At 37.5% G+C, this 18,399-nt stretch overlaps 1 long non-coding RNA gene across 2 annotated transcripts in view; it reads left to right on the top strand.

The window, feature by feature from the left end:
* The first annotated feature begins 358 nt into the window (after positions 1-358).
* LOC110356266 (uncharacterized) overlaps positions 359-18,399 on the top strand; it is a 43,110-nt gene continuing 25,069 nt past the window's right edge. Inside the window, exons 1-3 of one of the 2 annotated variants that reach the window (XR_010471246.1) lie at positions 359-733; positions 5,484-5,689; positions 6,104-6,169. This is a non-coding gene — a long non-coding RNA (uncharacterized LOC110356266). The remainder of the gene's footprint in view (positions 734-5,483; positions 5,690-6,103; positions 6,170-18,399) is intronic. The other variant, XR_010471247.1, reaches the window with a different exon arrangement.

An 18,399-nucleotide genomic window follows, 5' to 3' on the forward strand; every position in this document is an offset into this window, starting at 1 on the left:
TTCAGAACTTACAATTTTCGTCAAAAATCCTTTTCAGAGGAAGTTCTTCATCAATATTATCTGGTTATGTTAGATTATATTTGGTTTAGGCTTCACTAAAATTATTCAGCTTTCATAAAACTCCTCCAAGGAAAAGAATTTAATTTTAAAAAAATTCTTTTTTTCCAAATTACTCAAATCCCAGGACCATGAAAACAGTGCTAATCCTGGCAGTGAGTATTACTCTGTCAGTGTGCTTCTGAAGCTATACACCCATAATGCAGAGCTCTGACAGCACAGCTGTGTACTGCAGTGAGGGCAAAACTAAGGGCTGAAACAGCTGTGCCAGTGGAAAACTATGCTGTTCCAAGAGCACCTACACTTAGACCAGCAGAATAGCACGTGGTATGGTATTATTCTACTTACATAAGGGCAGATTTGGCTGATACGGATGCATCCACACAGAAGCCCTTTGGCAGTGCAGTACTGAAGTAAAGCATTGTTACTGTAGACATAAGCTCAGACTAATTGAGCTGCATTTAAATGAAAAAAAAAAAATAAAAATGGGAAAAAGGACTGTGCTACTAAATCACCCTTAAGCCGTTGCAAACAGTGATCATGGAGCCTGCAGGAATTAGGTTGATCTGTAAAGGATGGTACAGAAGACTGGGATCCAGAGAGAACAGAGAAGGAGAAGGCACTTCCTCCTGAGCCAAACACAGACTGGGTGTCTTAAGGAGGTGGAGTTGCAGTGGTGAGTGAAACCTATTAAACTGTTCTTTGGTAGATGGTTTGGGACCTCACTGTGATTTCAGTAGCAGGTTTTGGCAAAATGGAGTCAGCTACTTGAAACTTGATTCTGTATGAAAACCTAAGTTGTTTCGGAAAGTTATGGCTGCTTCAAAGCTTGCCGGGTCACCACGCTTTCCCAACATCTCATAGGTCATTCCAGTGTAGAAGGACCAACACAAAAGGTCCTATAAAATCTCCTGTTCTGAGCTATCCTCTCTCTGAATGGTCTCAGCTGGCAGAAGGGCCACTGAGGCAAAGGATGAATTGCAGACAGACATAGGCTTATTAGGTGATCTGAGAAAAGTTTTCATTGTCTAATTCTAGTACCTAATCCTGTGAATGTCTCTGGGACTTCAGACAATACAAGCTAGAGGCAAGGGAGGTTTGCTTTTGTACTAGCTATCATGTACACCATATGTTTAGCTATCTGTGTAGAGCTACTTCATATCAGGTAGAAAACTTTTGACAATTTTCCCTTCAAAGCCATGTGAGCCACAATATCCCATCCTCTGGTATGGGATGCAGCTATAATGCTGTGTCCTGTCCTCCCAGTTAGAAGTGGAACTGCATTTACCCTTGAGCTGACTCACTACTAATGTCTTAAAATTACCTCTATTTCTCATATATATACTTTCCAAACATGTGCTGAGTGTCATCTAGACAAGGAGCTCCTCATATTTCAAACGGGTGCTGGAAGGCACACATCTTTCACAAGGCTTGCTGAGAAATAATAACATAGGAATTGTTGCTAATGTGTATAGCTGTCAAATCTGGGAAACAGCTGGATCTTCTGGCATCCTGGTTATCCTTTTCTGGACAGACAAATGGGATACCAGAAGGTAAGGGGAACTGTCAAATGCAGGGAAGCAGGACTAATCAGAAGCAACTGAGCATTAGACCCTGTGTCCTTCATACAGTGGTACAGAGTGGGCAAAGCAATGTTCTGTTCTCGGGGGCTGGCAGCTTCTGTGAATGCTGTGGACATCAAAATTCTTTATCAAAAATATGTTTCATCATGCAGAATTAAAAAAAGTCTACACTGATTTCTAGTCTTCCTGATTATGACTCACTTGGTAGTGGCGAAGGAGCAAAATATACAGAAGTTAATGTCCTTGTTTTCTTTTACCAGGACTGATTAGGAGAGGAGCTACTCATTTGGTTTTTAATTAGCATTGTTTTACACAAGAGCAATACAAACACCTAAGTGGAATGTCATGACTGAAGGAGAATTAAGCATGCTAATCTGCTCTCCATTCCAGCCATTAATATACTATATATCCTGTCTTCACTTTCATATTCATTACTTCTTTAATGAAAAAAAAAAGATATTTTAATGGTCAAAAAAATCTAAATGATTAATGACACCTCAGTTAATGACATTTTAAAAGTATTTCAGGCTCGAAATGTGACACTACAATCATTAAAAATCAGATTCAATTTCCAAAGGTCCTAATCTTAAACTTTATACTGCTGGCAGAAACATAAAATAATATCCTGTAAGCTCGGGTGCTTCTCTATTACGGAAAAAAATCAGGAGTTTTTTGAGCACTGCCAGAAAATAATGTGTTCTCGGAAATTCTGGAAGTTGAGCAGGAAGATAACTGATGAGGATATGACAGAGCAAATGAACAAATTGTTTGGTGCAGAGGAATTCTCAGTCCAGAGAGACCTTTTTCTCTGAGATATCGTTTTGGGTCCAAGAGTAGCATAATGGCTTCAAATGGATAAAAACAACAGTAAATCCCATTCTCATGCATTATGCATGAGCTCTCACTATTGGAGTTTAGACCACCATCTGGTGTTTAATTATTCCCGCTTTACACCACACGGTGGTGTGAATCTAATGAAATGAATATGTACATTATAATAATTTGGTGCATAGATTCTGGTTTGCTAATTATTAGGTGCCAGGCATCCTTTTTCTAAAGCAGAGAGTTTAAATTCATTCTAAAAAAAATAACTGTTTCTGTAGATTCTCACTGGCAAATACAACGACAATTAATTGTTCCGTTCTCTAAAGATCTTTATTCCTGTATGGTTGGTTGATTTCGTCTAACATCTGTACAACATAAATTAATTATACAGTAGTGTCAGAATTCCCATTCTCATACATTGTTGGTATATTTAGAACCTTTTCTATAATGTTTGTAGTTAAAAAAAATAATTAAAAAAAATATATATATAAATATATATGTACACTTCAATATTGAAGGACACTCTTTCTGTCTCCCTTGCAGACAGTGGCTGTCACTATATGCACAAAGTTTTGTTATGTATGCAGGTTATTATTTTTTCACATTATCACCTGTAGGCCATTAGATTTCAATCTGTCATCAGTATATGTGAAACCAATATCCTGTGTTATTAAATTAGTAAGGATGGTAGTTTCTACCTGGCAATAAGCCCTGCTGTAAAGAGTGAGATTTCAGCAAGTGCAGTGTTCCCAGTGCTCCCAGAAAGGATGCTGAAAACTGGCTGTGTGCTTCCTTAACAAATTATACTGCCCACATATTTTTCTGTAAGACTTTTTTATAAGTCATGATACAGTTTGTAGAGAGCCCACAGGATTTTCTATAATAATCACAAAGAAAACTTGGAAGACTTTAACAGTTTGTTCAATAGTGATGCTTTTCTACCAGTGGTTATCTGGTAAGAAAATGCTGTTAAAGGATATTCAGATGACCGTTTCATCCAGCAGTGTAATCTGTCCTTACAACTCTACAAGGTTTAGCTTACTTTTCTACATTTTTGTACACTTGGGAGCTCAGTGTTTTGTGAACTTGTGAGCAAACTCAGAAGGTTGATTGTGATGTATAGCACAAAAAAAAGTTTAAAAGATGCAAATGTTTGTGTTTGGAGAGATATTTGAAGAAATAATAAAAAGCAGGATAGAAAGAGACTCTGAGAGCCAAGAACAAAAGTATTTTGACACGGTGGTTTGTTTTTTTCTTAAAAATTTAAGAAAGAGAAAAAAAAGAATTAGGAACTGTACTGTTCTAGTAGTTTTAAGTGGAGACTAAAACCTCAGTTTCGTGTTACCTTCACAATTAAACCAGTCAACATTTCTTCCTTCCTTTGTTCTGTTCATGAAAACTTTGATAGTACATATTAATTGGCAACCAATGCCTGTTAGAAAATGAAGAAAACATCACATTTCAGAAGAACAGTTTTCACTCTTCAGTGAGAAATAAAAAAACTCGTTAAACTTTGCATGCATTGCTATGTGTGTTTTAATCAACAGCCTTTTCAAATTAGTGTGTATATTTGAGTGACATGGAGGAACACGTAGTTTATAGCAGACATTGCAGAAAGAGTATGTATTAAATAATAAAATATTATTTTGATATTAATATACTTATCCATATCATAAAGGAAATTCTTTCATGAGATAAGCTTTCAAGCTTTTACAAATACAATTCAGGAAAAACTTCTAAATTCAGTGATGTCTGCAAATATAAATAGCAACACAAAATATTATTAACATCAAGGAAGAATTCTAACATTTTTCATTTTGTTGGAAAAAATCATATGCCATTATATTTACCATTTTTCAAACAACCATAATTTGAATATTACAAAAACTAAACATTTTCAGACATAGGACAATTCTGTATACTCCCAGTGGGTGACAAAAAGTGATGTTCATAAAAGTAATTTTCTGATACAGTCTTCCACTTTTCTTACGGAAAACTGTGATTGAAAGCGTTCGTATAGAGCAGTGATTGTCTTGCAAATAAATGTCCCCCCCTTTTTTTTTTTCTTTTTGAGAAAACTAAGTAATAAACCAAAAGTCTAACAATGTCTGCTTTTGATGCAGAGTATACTGCTTTCCAATTTCTGCTAATCAGGGAGCAGAATTATTCTGCATTCTCTGGTCTTGGAGTAAGTGGGGACGTTGTGAGATTTGTATCAGCTCCCTGCGCTAGCAAGGAACCTCAAAAAGTGCAGGTCATGTTTCTAGTACTTGAAGAAATTAGGACAAGGACTGTGTGGGGTTAAATGTAGTATTATCTCATCAGCATTCAGCACCATTGCTATACCATGAAGGAGAAAAAATAACAGAGAAACATGAGAAGAGGAATAGATAAAAGGCAAGCACTGAGAGGAAAAACATGTTGTTTCTTAATTGAGCTGGAAAGAAAGAAGAGGAGGAGGGGAAGACGTTGCTTGCAGCTCTCTTTGATGAGAAACCTTTTTTGTGCCCATTACTATGTAGGTTAAAAATGTGGTGCTGTCTCTAATAGTCACATTGTAATTCTTATGTGGTAAATCAATGCTGAAAATTCAGGAATAAAATAAGAGAAGGAAAGGACAAAAACATAATTCAGCACTATGAACATGTGTAAGATGTATGTGGTCAATTAATCTGAATTAAGGCATCATTTTAACTCCTTTGAAGGCACTGACTTCAAGCGCAATGAAAGTTTACATCAGCTGAGATTTTTCAGTGCCGCCTTCTTACTCATAATGCGTCAACTCCTTTCTCCCCACCATATCCCAAACTTTCCCTGACAGTGTTTGTAGTTTTATACTGTACTGTAGTGTATACTCTACATAAAATTACAAGGGGGGGACCCCTGCGACTTGTAAAGGTATTAGATTCAGTGTTAAGACATTGCCTCATACATGAAATTTTTTCTGAACCATCTGAATGTCATGTATTGTTGATGTTTCAGGATTTAATTGATTTTTTTTTTCTGTTTGCTTTCTAGACACTTGTATCCCTACCTATTATCTGGGCTGGGCTAGAATTAATCTCACAAGAGCGAATTCTGAAATGGAATTTTGAATATGTTCCATTTACAGACCAGGAATAAACATGGCAAGAACAGCCACTGTAGTGGCATTTGGCCACAGGTGGCAGAAGAAGGCATAGAAACTCAAAAAATAAAGAAAAAATCCTTCCTCAAACAAACAGGTAAGCAAAATCTCCATGAACTTGAGATAAGGGTTGGGCTTGGGGAAGAGGTTTGATGCTGTTCTTTTTATAGCTAATCCTAATGCAGCATTTTCTAATGCTACAATCAACATTCCCTCTTAAACAGAGCTGCCTATCAGCCCACTCTACAGGAGAAATGGCCATATGGAGCACTCTGCAGACGGCTGGGCAGTGGCATGTGTACAGCTGTGCAGGAAGAGCACCCAGGTGTTTCAGCCTGTCTGTGATAGGCAGCGAGCAGGCAGCTCTGTGAGAGTGGGGACGATACTCAGCAAGGGTGAAAGAAACCAGCAAGATGGAATTTGACAGGAAATAGCAATACTAGTAAATAACTTAAATAAATAATAATAAAATGTTTGGTTGTTTGTTGTTTTTTTTTTTTTTTTTTCCCAGACAATATTGTACAACGCATCATGAGGAACAAAATCTGATCTCACTTAGGCTCTGATGACACTGTAGGTAAGAATTATGAATATAATGCAAGTATAGGCACATGTGTTAGCTCAAAATCATGTTAAAATAGCAATGAGGATTGATTTGTTTTGGCTGCCATGTTAACTAAATGAGCATACCTGAAGCAGACAGGTAGCAGTAGTTTCCATTCCCAGATTTACTCTGTTATCATTCCTGCAACTGCTGCTACCTGATTCCAATGGCCCAACTGACACATTCCAGAGTTACAGTCCCACAGTAAATATACTCCTTAGTCTATAGGGAATGCAAAATCATCTCACCGGCTGCGTCCAAGCTTCTTTCGACTTCTGCTGGTGAAACTACTATAGAAACCCAAGTTCCTTTCTGTCACAGCTGAATCTGTTTTTGCTGCCATCAGCTGAATCCTTCACACAGCTGCATCCAGATTCAGATATATCCACATACTCAAATCACAGTGCTGTGAACACAAAGGAAATACACATTGAAAAGGCTATTATGAAGTGCCAGAGAGTGTTTTATGTTATACAAAAAATACTTCTTGTTAAGTATTTACATTGCTTATAAAGCTTTAGAGTTGCTTTAAAGGATGCTTTAAAGTAGTACACACAGGTTGAAGATGTTCTTTAAAATAAAGAAAATTTCATGTGTATATTTTGTACAAGGTGAAATGAATGTCCATTTCACCATTTCAGTGTCAATTTCAGTGATGAAGGACTGAATTTGATGCAGATTCAGATTTTTTTCAAATATTTCATTACAATTGAAAAAATCAGGAGTTCCTATAAATATTTTTGGATATTGGTAAATACATGTAGATTGTAATTTTTGTTTTGGCTGAAAAATGTAAAAGAAATCTTTGACAAAAATGCATTTAAAAATCACAGTGAATATTAACATCCTGGGAAACAGATATGTAATTTTATTAATTGTAAAAAAAATCAATAATAATGAAAACCAATGACAGCTTCTTTACTTTTAACTGTTTCCTTGCACTGCATGCATTATTGACCTTGTATATATATCAGGAAGAAATACGGAAAGTTAAGAATGTCAGCCTAAGTATTTTTGAATTTTTAAGTGATGCAGACTTCCTCTCCTCTACAATTATCATCCTAAACCTGGCAAAGTTTTGAGTGATTTAGCACAATGACCACTGTGTCAGGAGTCTGGGTTGAGGAATGAAGTAGAATTGTATTATATACGCTCCAGTTTTTGTCATTACTCTATAACAAATCAGAAAATATTAATCCTGTTAATCTTGACAAGAATTGAGTGTTAGAGAAAGTCAAATGCAGGGCTCATCTCACCTAATGTTAATCATATAAAAATTAGGCTTCTCCTTGGACTTCTCCTTGCCTTTCATTGAGACATAGTAAGTAGAAAAATTGCTTTCTGGATATAGCTATCTCTCTACTGATTACAAAAGGAAGCCAGACAGCTTGCTTGGGCTAGGCTAGCTTTTACATAGCTGCACTAAGAGGGATGAATCCCATCTGTGGGGTGAGATTTTCAAAAGTGCTTACATGACTTAAGTATTCACTTTTCATAGGTTTTCCAAAAGCCCGTGTTTCTAAATTACTTATATTTGGGGTTTATGTTAATTCCTATCAAATGAATAGACAGGCATATTAGCAAAATCCAAGTAAGCTGATTATGTCCTTTAGTTCTCAGTGTGTGTTTTAAGCATACTATACAATTTCTTTGGTTTTGTTAGCACATTCTTGGAAAAGCAATGCAGAAAGTGTATGCATCCTGATGGGGATACTGAGTTCAAAAAGATAACAGAAGAAGAAACATAGCAGAGCCTTCATTAAAACTGCTCAGGGGAAAATAACCCCTAATGAACTTACATTGCCACACAAAAAAATATTTCTTCTGTAACTAGTAATCAGCAATTTATTGTCTTAGGCATTAAAGTACTTGTACTTATACTTACTAAAGAAAATTGCAAACTGCATTCAGAGTCATACCTGTCACCTCTATTTGATTATTAAATACAATTTGCCTAAAAAAAAAAAAAAGAGATGTACTATTGTGTTCTAGTGATTATATTCCTGAGAGAAGGGAAACTCTGCAGATGAAGCTGTGATGTATGATAGAAAGACTTAATACCTGATCAATAAAAGACACCTTTGTTCATGGTACCACCAGGTTTCACAACTTTCCCCCTCGTGACAAACAGTAGGAGTGAAGGTTAAAGCCCTCGGGCACCTAAATTCCCAGTAGTGAAGTCTCAGGCATTTAATCCTGGCATGTACAACAGTTTAATTCTATAAGCATTAAACTGTGAGATACCAAGATTCTGTCTAAATCCCAGCTTGATTAATAAAATATATATTTTCTGAACAACAGGCTGTTTCAAAGAGATGGATGTGATATGTTATAATTACAAAAAAAAAATTACAAACAGTTTAATGAGTTATCAAGTTGTAGTAACATTTTTAATAAATGTTCAATGTTCCTTCCACCTGCTGTACGGACAACACTGAGACAATAACTAAAAATTTGTGGTTGCAGGGATATAGTGATTTCAAATTGGGTCCATCTTTTTGAAACACCTGTACCTGGGTGGATTTAAAGGGTAGCCAGTCCATAAGAAAGGCAAAGGGGCAATTCAATGGTTGGTGAGAAGTGAGGGAGCTAAGCTTCGCTCCCCTTCTGACTGAACTCATATCTGCCTGGGTTCCAGGATGGGAGTTTCTCAGCCTCTTCTGTGTAACCCTCCAGGAAATAACTGAATATCCATAGGGCCAGAAGGATAACAGAAGGAGTCAACAACCTGCTGGTTAGAGCGCTCCCCTGGAATATGGGACCACTGCCTTCTCAAGGGAACACATAAATAATCCAGAAAGGGTGGAACAGCTTCATCATGTAAGAATGGAAGTACCATTCTTTAACCACCTCTTTAACCAGGTGGTTTCAATTTACATAGTAGGTGATAGTTTATACCACTTTCAGAAAGCAGGAAGAGAGATGGGGGAATGGGAGCTGAATATACCTTGTCATATTGTAAGTGAGTGCTCTAAGTGGGATAAAGGTAGGTCAGGGCAAATATCTAGTAAAAAACCCCAGCCAACCAACCGACCAAACCCACAAAAAAACAAACACACGTAACTCTAAATTTATGTATTTTTTAAAGGTACCAATCTTAATGCTAATGCTTAATCCAAGACCTGTGAATTTCCAGTTAGACATTTCTCAGTATTAAAGATTTAAAAATTGAATTTATGAAAACTGAACAGCCATTGTCTGTCTTTGGAGAAGGAGTATATAATTTAAGAATTTCTGGTGAAACTGAGCTGTTCAATAGATCCATGACACTTCAAGCTCATAACTGCCTGCTGTTGCCCTAGTTTTTCTCCCCATGGCTAGACACTGCTATGGTTTCCTTTTGAAAGGCACTGGCACTTGTTGTTCTCTTTCATGAACTGCCTTGACTCAATATATCTACAGAAAACTGGACAATAAAAGTGACTGATCAGTGTACTGAAGGACCACAGTAAAGCCAATGGTGGAGACAGGGCTAAGAGGGAACTTAAAATCCCACCCAACAGTGGAGAAAAAAGCAAGATCAGCAATTAGAGTAGCTCAGGCTGCCACAGAGCTTTAGCCACACCCTTTTGGTTTTACATCCTCTTTTAGGTGCCCTGATTTCCCCAGGCTTGTGAAAGGTATTTGCATTAACTGTACAAAATTTCATGTTATTAACTATATTAGGCAGACACAAAACTGAAGACTAGCATACAAATCTCTCCTGTGGCCTATACCATTTTGGTTTTCTAAATCTCATGAGGCAGAATTCCAGGTTCCTGAGGGACTATTCACAAAGACCTTTTGTGCAATTCAGTCTAGGCAGCTTCATAGCTTGGACATAAAGATAAGCTTTTGATTTTATTTGATTTTTTTTTTAACAATATAAGATACAAACATACTTCTCTATCATATCTGCTTCTACTTTCATTAGTTCCAGACTGAATCTCTGACCTTGCAAACATTTAATTTTGAGTGTAAAAGTAGTGCCACAGAGTTCAAGAAGGACAACAGAAGTGACTAGAAACATCTGACCCCAATTTAAACCTTAATCCTGTGAACATTTTTAAATATGAAATCAATATGACTATTCGCACAGTTAAAGATAGGAATGTGAACTCTTTATAGGGTTGAGGTCTAACTAGAATAGGCCCTTTTAATTTCATTTGGTGCAGGAATTCCATGTTTCTGACAATTTTGTTGCTCTTGCATATTATTGTTTTGACTTTTGGGAAAGATGATTATCTCAGGGGTTTCAGCAGGACAAACTGTGTTTGGGTGAGGTTTCCAATATCTGGCTAGAGTATCTTGTAAGAAAACAGAATTTCCACAGTTCTGAAAACTGTAACTATGTGCTAATAAAATAATACATTCAGTTGCACCTTTGAACTTCCACAGAACTCAGGCTTCTAGTTTAGAATAGTCTCCTGCTGGTCTGTGTTGTGAAGTATTATCTCCACATGTATCATTAATTTTATTTTCATAATATTAAGCCTCATTAATCCATCCCTAGTTGCCTTGTATTTTGGAAATCCAAGTCTAGGAATTCAAGGTGACATACATTCTGCCTAAGCTTCATCAAAGTCCCTAAAAGAAATCCAATACTTATGTACTTTTAGAAATGGTCTAATTCCTAGGGTATTTAAATTAGGTTTTTTCACTCTTAGATGAAAGCCCCCTGGGTGCTTAATTTTAATTGCCCAGATATGGGAACTGCATTCACACTGGGCAGTGCAAACAGACATGAGTTCTGTCAAAGTCTTTAGAGAAGCTTGACAAACATGAACTATAGGACTATAATTAGCATCCTGCTGGCTGTTGATTGGTATTTAATTTTCTTTTTTCTATAGAGAGCTGTTCTAGGCAAATGTTAGAACCTTATTCTAGGTCCTAGGCTACTCAAAAAAGGAAGCTGAACACTTACGTGCTGGTAGAGTGCCCAAAGCATAAGGCCTGTGGAGGTTTTCCACACTCAGCCTCTTTACCATCAAACAGTTAAGAGTCACAGGGCAAGAGGAAAGAATCACTGATTTTTATCTGGGAAGAAAGGAACTAGATGGCTTAGAGGAATGAGAATGAATTTGTTGCCCTTACTCTGGGTCTGCTATCCCTCTTCATCCCCCAAGGCTGCCCTAACTGCGAATTTTCTGTGTAAAGGGTGGCTAGCAGTTCAGCAAGGGTAGCTTTGAGCAGGATGGATCCCAAAGGTTGAAGGCAATTAATGTTTCTCCTTTGTTCTTCAGTTGTCAGGAGAAGAAGCAAGAAGAGTTAGATCTTTATTTCAGGATGACATAATGGAAGGAGACGCCTCTATTCTATATACTGCCAGTACAGAATATGGAATATCAGCAGTATGTAGAGTACTGCCAGCATGAGCTCTCTCTCCTGAAGCAGAATCTAAGTGAAGCCTACAGTGTATCCCTTTCCAAGCCTCTAGGGTCATCTTGCACTACTGAGCATGCAGAGAGTTTACGTGATGCTTCCAAGGACCAATTCCGTACATTTTTTGGAAAGGAAGTACTTAATCACCACTATTATGTAGCTGGATTCCTCTCCAGTTTATACTGAAATATCAATAGAGGGGAACAGAGTTTTGCATTGCTTTGCATTACCTTTTGTTTTGCCTTGTTTAAATTTATTCTCCAACAAATAACACCTAGTAGAGGTCTTTGCGTTCTTATACATTCAGCTTTTTCCTTAGAAAATTTTACTAAATTCAGGTTATATGATCTAACTACCCGTAGGTCCTTGGATACCTGATTTTTTTGCTGCACTATCTTCATGAACGGACAAATTCTAGAATCAGTTTTCTCCTAATGAATGGACTGTTTAAACAGTTCTGTGAGTGATAACCATGTCATAAGTTTAACTACATCATAATTTTAGAGCACTGTGATAAATTAATTTAATGTAATGTTTTAGTCTCTCCTGCATTCTGTCATTTCTTCATGTATTATTTCTTTCATTCACAAGCTCAGAGTCATTTCAAGCAGTAACTGCGAGAGAATTGCTGCCTTCTTTTTCACATACTTCCTTTCCAAATGCATTCTGCCTTTAAATGTAAGTCAGTCTGTAAGTTCAATATCTTTCAGGCCTGCAGGGTTAGAAACAGAAGCTTTATCCCATTAGAAACAGATGGTTCCTACCTTCACAATGCAATGTACACAGCTCTAACTAGAGTCCCTGGAAAGTCCTGAAACAGTATGTTGTGACAGAGTCTTCACACCTGCAATCTTGCCAGTTACTAACCTACTCTGTAAACATACCTTTTAAAATTCAGAAGGTGAATGAAAAATACAGTAATAGACCAGCACTGACTTCACACAAAGAAGCCCTTGGCTTAGAAAAATTATGAAAAATAAAAATTGGAAATGTATGCACAAAATAAAGACTTCCAATTTCACTACTAAATTGATGTGCTAAATATAATTCAATGAGAATGACAAAGGGTTGAAGTCTGTAATTTTGATTTACATTATCCAGTGATAAGTCCATCTCACTGGTAAGTCATCAAATATTTAGGAATTTAGGACTAGGATGAAATTAATTTTTTAATGTAGTTCAGCTCCTGATATTACAAGTAGTTATATCAGATAAAACTTTTAATAAGTTAAACAAGTTCCACTTTAAAAATAGGTCAGATTTTATTGTTCTTGTTGTGGTGTTTTGTTTCCTTGTTCGCTTTAAACAGTTTTGATTGTTTTTTTTTTTCTGGGCATTCACTCTTTGTATGTAATTTCAGTCCTTCTTGGCCTTCCTACCTATGTCTAAACTACCAAAGAACATTTTGTTTCTTCTTGTAAAAAAGGCTTTCTCCTAGTCTTAGGTGCCCTTCTTCAACCTATTCCAGCCTGAATGTAACTTTTTTTGACTGTACGTGATCAGAAATATATACAATATTTTTGACCACATTTTACTTTGACCTTGTACAATGTCATTGATTCCTGCCTATCTCCTCTGACAATGCTTCAAATGGTACTTTGTAGGATCACATTTGTCTTTTTCATGGTCGTGCTATCTTGATGCCACATATTTGTCTACAATGTGTAGAGACAGATTCTCTTCCTCTGTCATTTCCAAGTGATGAATTCCTGATTTACTGAAAAAACTTGTTATTAATTCCTAAATGCATGACCATGTATTTTGTATTATTGAATTTCATTCTATTCCTATTTTTCTAGTACTCAGGGTCATCCAATTCTTTCTGTGTGATACTCCAATTTTCCTAACAAGTTACATATTTCATTTAACTCAATATCATATTTCTTTCAAGGTTATTACAGAAAATATTAATAAAACCACTCAAGAGACCAATCATTGGGTAAGTGCAGTGGCAGCCTTCCACTACTTGAGTTCCTTCCTGTTCTTTATCCCTATCAACCCCAGTCCTCCTTGACCACTTTATAATTCACAGATTAATCCCGTTTTTCTCCTCTTCTTAAGTAACAATTCCTGTGTGGTATCAGATTGATTAGATCTGTTCTCTTTCCCTGCCTAGAAAATCAATTATTTTTCAATGAATTCTATCAGGTTAGACTGGCAATATCTTATTCTTTCTTTCAAAATGTGTTTCAGAAGAAGCTTTGCATATTATTATTTATCAAACTAATGGGTTGTCACTCTGTCTTCCTTTTCATACTTTATCTTCTGTTCTCCACTAATATGAAACAACTCAGGGAATAAAAAATTATAACAATTTCTGGCTGTGAAGTCTGCAATTCTATGTTACATTTAACTCCAAGTTCTGGAATAGAAATTATTTGGTTCCTTTGATTTGAACACTTTAAGATCGTTATATTTTGCATCTACCTTAGTTGTATATAGGAAGTACAGTACTATAGAGAAGTATAATCCTTCCCAGTTTCTCCTTTTTTTCTCTCTTTTTTTTTTTTTTTTTTCCCACTTTGTCCCCATATATTCTTCTTTCTGATCTGATGGTACTTGATCTCTTTTCATTCCAGTATTTCTTCAAGTCACCTATTTACCCAGTTAGGTCTGGAGAACTGAAAAATTTATCCTCCTGCTCTTTTGGTTATGTGATTCAGATTACTTTGCTGCCTTGGTTTAAATAAAACCTAGATCCCCTTTCCATTGGAGTTCCTGAATGCTTTGTTGTTTTCACTCTTTGCTCCCTGTAGTTTACCAACAGTTGACCTTTCAAAAGAGAGAAACTTATTAACAAATAGAGTCTCTTCGTTTATCTTTATTTATAATGTGAATGGAACAACAGACAAACAACAGACACTCACTTTTTTTTTCTTTTTTTTTCTTTTTTTTTTTTTTTTTTTTTTTTCTGTTTGTGTGCCATAACCAGCAGTTTATATTATAATTACTCACCAACTAAAGAATGAGTGCTTCATGTGGTTTGATGACTCTCTGGTGAAGTAGGCACTGCTGTTTTCAGAAGGAAGAGAGGGAAAGGAGTCCAACAAATGGAATAATGAGAGTTTTGACAGGAAAAACAACTGGTATCTGGTACAAGCAACAGACTACATTGATAAAATCTATACTAGCGCTGTAAACTTAGTTAGGCTTTAATTTTAATTTCTCCTTATTTATTCATTTTCTGAAGATATTAAGAGGAAAGAGTGTCCATATAAAAAAAAATATGCATAGTATTTTCAAGATCATCATGTCTTTCTATGAAAAGTCTCTTCTCTAAATATGGAACAAACCCACCCCTGATTAACTTGTGAAATTATCACCATTAAGGCAGTCTGGCTGCAGATGTTCTTTAGTTGCTTTAGTCAATGGCAGGCTCAGAGAACTAATAATCAGTACATCTCTACCTGAATATCGGTCGTACAATATCTGTCTTTGTTCTTTCTAGAATTAGTTGGTGTTCTATTGCCCATTAGCAAACAGTTACCTGACCAGAAGCTAATGTTACAGATGCTATAAAAAGATCAGCAGCAAAACGAACAGGTTTAAATCGTCTCAGTTCCAGCAAAAAACTCCTTCATCTTGAAACAATTTAAACCCTGCCAAGGGTAAGTAAACAGAAAGAATACATTCTCTTTCACCTTCAGCTGTCAGTAGTTGCTTTCACACTCTCTGTCTTCAGATATGAGGAAGTTTTTCATATCTTTCCTGGTACAAGACTCTCTTAAACCATTAACATGATTATATTTCTTTACATAGGTCTTACTGTATTTACATGATATTCAGTTGTGAAACTATTGTAAACCAGAGTTCCCCTCACAGACATAGAGTTATCAAAGCAGCTATAGCAGCAGAGTCAAGATCTTTTTTTCTATAAATTATGTTGATCATACATAAATAGAAAAGCAACTTCAGCAATTGAATGTGATTCTATCTATAGATCATCTATATCATCAGTCTAATTCCCCGCAATATAGTTAGAGTACTTCCATAAGTTCATACATAGAAATAAAACCATTTAGATATACAAACACCAGGGAATAAGAAAGATCCAAAGAATTGCTTTTTGAAAAGAGTGCCAATTCTCTATGCTTCTTTTCTTTTAAGTCTAGTACACCTCCTTTTCAAACAAGATAAGACACACGCCTACTGAAGAACTACCCTGATTGTTTAGAGTATTAAATGTGAGTTCCTATGGAAAATGCCAAAAATTTTGGTTGGCGAAAATGTTCTTCAAAAATGGATTTATTTTTTTTTTTTTTTAAACTTGCATTAGCAGTCATACTAGCTGCATCTACTGCTCAGAATACAGGATTAGGCTGAACAAAAAGAAGATTAATGCTTGTTTTTACAAGTAGAAGGGCTCAAATCTGCTCCTCAGTTCCCACTAGTGAGAGGTCCTGCCCTCTCAACTGTGTCAATGGTAAGAACAATGTGGTTGCTTCTAATTTAAATTCTTCAAACTAACCCAGATTATTTCTGTTTGATGCAGATTAGGAAGTGTTCATGGGAGCTAGTCCATTTGCTGGGGTTTAAGATTGTGCCCTCTAGCTGAGGGAAAGTAACATCTGGAATGATAGCTCTCTTCAGTGTCTGTCCACAGCCTGACAAAAAATGATGGAGAGAACTACTATAGAATCATAAAATCATTTTGGTCAGAAGAGACCCTCAAGATCATCAAGTCCAAGCATAACCTAAATCTAGCACTAAACCATGTCCCTAAGAGCCTTGTCTATGCACATTTTAAACATCTCCAGGTATGGTGACTCTACCACTTCCCTGGGCAGCCTGTTCCACTGCTTCACCCTTTCTGTGAATAAATGTTTCCTAATATTCAATCTAAACCTTCCCTATTGTGACTTGAAGTAATTTCCTCTCATCCTATCACTGACTACTTGGGAGAAGAGACCAACGCCCTCCTTTCAGATAGTTGCAGAGAGCAATAAGGTCTCCCCTCAGCCTCCTTTCTCTAGACTAAACAGCCCTAATTCTTTCAGCTGCTCCTCATCAGACTTGTGCTCCAGACCTCTCAGCATCCTCGTTGCCCTACTCTGAACTCTCTCCAGTACCTCAGTGTCTTTCCTATAGTGAGGGACCCAAAACTGAACACAGGATTCATGGTGCAGCCCCATTAGCACTGAGGAGGAGGGATGGTCAATCTCCTAGTCCTGCTGGCCACACTATTCTTAATACAAGTCAGGATGCTGTTGGCCTTTTTGGGCACAATGCTGGCTCATATTCAGCTGGTTGTCAATCAATGCCCTGAGATGCTTTTCCTCCAGGCACCTCTCCAGCCACTCTTCCGGGAGCCTCCCGCATTGCATGGGGTTGTTGTGACCCACTTGGCCTTGTTGAACCTCATACAGCTGGCCTCAGCCCAACAATCCAGCTAGTCCAGATCCCTCCATAGAGAACTTCCTATCCTCCAGCAGATCAACAACACCACCATGCTTGGTGCCGTCTTCAAACTTACTGAGGGTACACTCAGTCCCCTTGTCCAGGTCATTGATAAAGATATTAAACAGAACCGGCCCCAACACTGAGCCCTGGGGAACACCACTCATGACTGGCTGCCAACTGAATTTTATTCCGTTCACCACAGCTCTTTGGGCCTGGCCATCCAGCCAGTTCTTTACCCAGTGAAGAGCACAGAATCACAGAATGTTAGGAATTGGAAGGGACCTTGAAAGATTATCTAGTCCAATCCCCCTGCTGGAGCAGGAACACCTAGATGAGGTTACACAGGAAGGCGTCCAGGCAGGTTTTGAATGTCTCCACAACCTCCCTGGGCAGCCTGTTCCAGTGTTCTGTTACCCTCACTGAGAAGAAGTTTCTTCTCAAAGTGGAACCTCTTGTGTTCCAGTTTGAACTCATTACCCCTTGTCCTACCGTTGGTTGTCACCAAGAAGAACCTGGCTTCATCCTCATGACACTCACTTGTAAACATTAATAAGGTGATCCCTCAGTCTCCTCCAAGCTAAAGAGAGACAGCTCCCTTAGGCTTTCCTCATAAGGGAGGTGCTGCACTCCCTTAATCATCTTTGTTGCCCTGCACTGGACTCTCTCCAGCAGCTCCCTGTCCTTCTTGAACTGAGGGGCCCAGAACTGGACACAATATTCCAGATGTGGTCTCACCAGGGCAGAGCATACCCGTCCAGGCCATGAGCTGCCAGTTTCTCCAGGAGAATGCTGTGGGATACAGTGTCAAAGGCTTTACTGAAGTCTTTACTGAAGAACACAACATTCACAGCTTTTCTCTCATCTGCTAAATAGGTCACCTTGTCATGGAAGGAGATCAGGATGGTCAAGCAGGACATGCCTTTCATAAACCCACGCTGATTGGGCCTCATCACATATTTATCTTAGATGTGCCATGTGATGGCACTCAAGATGATCTGTTCCATAACCTTCCCTGGCACTGAGGTCAGACTGACAGGCCTGTGGTTTTCCACACCCTCCTTCTGACCCTTCTCGTAGATGGGTGTCACATTAGCCAACTTCCAATCAACTGGGACCTCCCCAGTTAGCTAGGATTGCTAATAAATAATTGAAAGTGGCTTAGTGAACAGCTCTGCCAGCTCCCTCAGCATCTTTGGATGGATCCCATGTGGCCCCATAGACTTGTGTGTGTCTAAGTAGTGCAGCAGATCATCCACTATTTCCCTTTGGATTATTGGGAAAGTTAAATCTACAGTTAATTTATAGTGATCCTCATATTGCTCTTGTGCTTAAAAGTTGTTTATTTTGATTCAACTGACTGATTCATCTGGCTCTAGCTGTTTAATAACAGAGATTTGTAGTAGGGAGGTCTTAAAAGTAAGTACAACCTAGATAACATCAAT

Source organism: Columba livia, chromosome 3 (assembly GCF_036013475.1).
Source record: "Columba livia isolate bColLiv1 breed racing homer chromosome 3, bColLiv1.pat.W.v2, whole genome shotgun sequence".
In the NCBI taxonomy this organism is placed as follows: domain Eukaryota; kingdom Metazoa; phylum Chordata; class Aves; order Columbiformes; family Columbidae; genus Columba; species Columba livia.